This window comes from Cryptomeria japonica, chromosome 5 (assembly GCF_030272615.1).
Source record: "Cryptomeria japonica chromosome 5, Sugi_1.0, whole genome shotgun sequence".
NCBI classification, from domain to species: Eukaryota; Viridiplantae; Streptophyta; class Pinopsida; order Cupressales; family Cupressaceae; genus Cryptomeria; species Cryptomeria japonica.
In genome coordinates, this window is record NC_081409.1 from 736363992 (window position 1) to 736367523 (window position 3532).

General features: G+C 28.8%; 1 non-coding gene across 1 annotated transcript; it reads left to right on the forward strand.

The window, feature by feature from the left end:
• The first annotated feature begins 3460 nt into the window (after positions 1-3460).
• TRNAQ-CUG (transfer RNA glutamine (anticodon CUG)) lies at positions 3461-3532 on the forward strand. Its single transcript has one exon. It is a non-coding gene; the product is annotated as a tRNA-Gln (tRNA).

Consider the following 3532-nt stretch of genomic DNA (forward strand, 5'->3'; position numbering starts at 1 on the left):
TCATCACTATCATTAGGCTTGGCATCCATTATATTTTCTACTCAATCTATTGTTTGAAATAGTTCATCTATGTTAAGGAGGAGGATAAAGTGAGAAAGTGCAAACCACTTAGAGGTTGTGGGTGTATGTAAAGAAGGTGAGAGGGATAAATGAAGTAATGGTTTGGGATAAAGTTGTGAAAGAGGAAAGGTAATTAATGGTAGGGTAAAAGTACAAAGTTGTGTCACTCTTTTATAAAGGAAACAACCACATTGATCCAAATTTTTTTTAACTTGAATCACTAAAAAGTGGCGTATGTGCATTGAATTTTGAAATGATGTAAACTAATAAAATGTCAATTTAAATATATTTTGTTTATATTTTAAATTTTTTATAATTGAATATATTTTTTTCATAAAATTTACACTATAAATTAGTTGCTAATAAAATATTGAAAAATGAAGATAAACAAGACATTGCTCTTTATATAGTAAATTTCATTACTTTTGCTTCAATTTTTTTGTATGTATTTATAACTCGAAACTTTAGTTCATGAACTTTTTTTTTTCCAATTTTGATAGATACAAATTTTTAAATAAATATTAGAATGTGTATTGAAAATATAAATATTTCCATGTGACATCACCTTTTGTCTTAGCTCTTTATGCAAAATAGGAAAAAATGTCATCTTGACATAGAATCTTTTATCTAGTGCATCATAGTTTTTCAAAAAAAAAAATAGTATTTTTTTTTCTGACTATATAATTATCTTATTTTGTGTTGATAACCTACTTTTAGCAAAAAATAAAAAAAAATGAATATAATTAAATTACTAAAATATATATTTTTGAAAACTGCACTTATAGATCTACAAAAGGGCATTTTTATATATTTTTTAAAATGTTATTTACATAAGTACAAGTTGTTGGAACCTCAAGAATTTTTTTGAATATTTTTTTTTTTTGGCAAATTGGCCTAAAAGTGGTGCTACATGTGTATTTAGTGAACACTTTTAGTTCAAAAAGTTGTGATCATATCTAACTTTGCTGGAATGAATCTAGTTAGATTACATGCTTGACCAAATGTGTTTTTTAATTGAAAATGCTCAAATTCACTTGTGCTAATAAGTTGGTTAAAAGTGTGACATAACTTTGTACTTCTATTCAGTATTTAGGGTATGAGATGTAATATGGTGGATAAAAGTGGCTTGGCTAATTGGAGTAACAATAGGTCTACTTGTAGTAGATAAAAGAGGTGTTGAAGTGTGATGCATCCTATTATTAGTAGGTATTATAGGAGGAGAGTATCTAGGAAATAGGTCATAAGGTGAAGGATAAGTGGAAAATGGTTAGATACAAAATGGTGGGATACTAGCAACCATGGTACTATGGAGTTGAGTAGTGGTAGTGGAAAGAATGATTTTACAAGATGGATTAATGGTAAACACGAGAGTGCAAGGTAGATGCACTAGTCACAACAAATGAAGAAACCCTAAGAAAATTGCTTGTAAAGTTTCAAGTCTACATGGTTTACTTGCAAACATATCATGAAACATATCTACTAGTTATGGAGGATTATATACATTAGACGAGCAAGCCAAAAATCATTTGTAAATGTTGAATTGTCCACATGAGCATCATGATCATACTCCTCATTGTTCTCATTATATAAGCATCAAAATGGATTGCATTCTCATTGATCGGGCCATACTAGGGTTGAGGTGAAGACACCTTTTACACATAAACGAATATATTAAAAATAAATCTCCAATGCCTACTTTCATAATTAAAATTTTAAAAATCAATGATGTATTAGATTTGAAAATAAAACCTTAATGTGATAACCAAGAGTGGATAGATTGGATGAAAACTATATCACACTAAACCACACAAACCCTAATACAGAAAGATATACCAATGAAGTACAAGGATGTAATAGGAAGCTCAAATCTAAAAGTATGATGTTATCTCAAGTAATGTATATCTTAAATTTGTAATGTAATGTAAAACCCTAAAATACGACTTGGATGTGTGGGACAAGAGCATTTCAATAAAAACACAAAATGAAAATAAACTTTCCTTAAGGATTAATCTAGTCTAATTTACATAATACAATAAAATAAGTACAATCAACTTAGATTGACTAATAACTAGCAAATATGGTAAATCAATGTTGGGAAAGCAAATGAGGAGATAGGGTACTTAGCTCAATGGTGAAAGAAAGAGCTAAATGAAAAAGAATATGGAATATGCTTGATATCAAATCTAGATAAAGTGCTTCTTTGTTAGCAAACTATAGTCTCTTAGGGATTAAGTTTGGGGACAAATGACAACGTCACAAATGTAGATTATACTTTGGATCCAAATTTGTTTAGGCAATAAGTGGTATTTTTCTCTACTCTTGTTGAATAGTTTGGAACTTGGAAGTATTTATAAATATTGTAAATAGTTATTGACTAATCATAGCAAGGGAACTTCACTTAAATTAATTCCTCAAAATAGTAGGCAAGCACTTAAGTATGCAAATTTGTTACTTTTTTATTGCATCAAACAAATGTATGTTACTATTGATTACTATTGGAGTTGAGGAAAAATCAACTCTACGACTCCCAAAGATCACCTGCTTGCAAACCTGTCACAGAAAGAGAGAAGCAAAATAGCTATGGAGGCCAAAATTTAGAGATCCAGAAAAGAGGAGTCATATTGATTGTGCAATAAGAATGCAATTCAATAATTACAGTTGTTATTAAAATACAAAATGAGAATCCTTATAAGAAGATAATCGAAACCCTAAAGGAGAAAACCCTAAAAAATTATAAGATTCCTAAGTTTAGCTTAAGCATAGAGTATTAAAGACTAATAATTAAATAAATAATTATTAGCTAATAAAAGATAACTCTAACAATTACTCCAATGCTATATAATGTTGTATTTTTTAAATGCTTGAGTGAATTGTTATAGTGGATGCATTGGATGTTTTTAAATACTATTGCATAACATCAAATTGTGTCAAACTTGTGTTTAGTCAACTCAAGGCAAAAGGCTAAATAGGGTCAATTCGCTAAATCTGAATTTTAAACTCTAAAATGAAAGGGGACAAATTTCTAGTCATGAACATATTTCAAAATAAGCTAACAAAGTGAGAAGATAAAAGTAAATGCTTGTATATAAATGAATAGGATAGACCTTCAAATCGATAAAATAACATACAAATTCCATTACAACTAATATATCTTCTTTTTAAATATATAATATTCTATCAAAATTCATCTCGATAATTTATTTTTAAATCATGGAATCGTTAACCATATTTCATAAATTAAATAAAGAAAAAAGACACTAAAAATTAGAATGTGAATTGAACAAAGCGAAAAAGAAAAAGGAAGACGTTTTAAAGTAGAACTGAACCATACGGCAGCATTTAATTGGAGAAATTTGGCAACTATATATATAATTAAATAGTGAAAAATAATTCCATCACAGGTCCCATGGTCTAGTGGTGAGGACATTGGACTCTGAATCCAGTAACCCGAGTTCAAATCTCGGTGGGACCT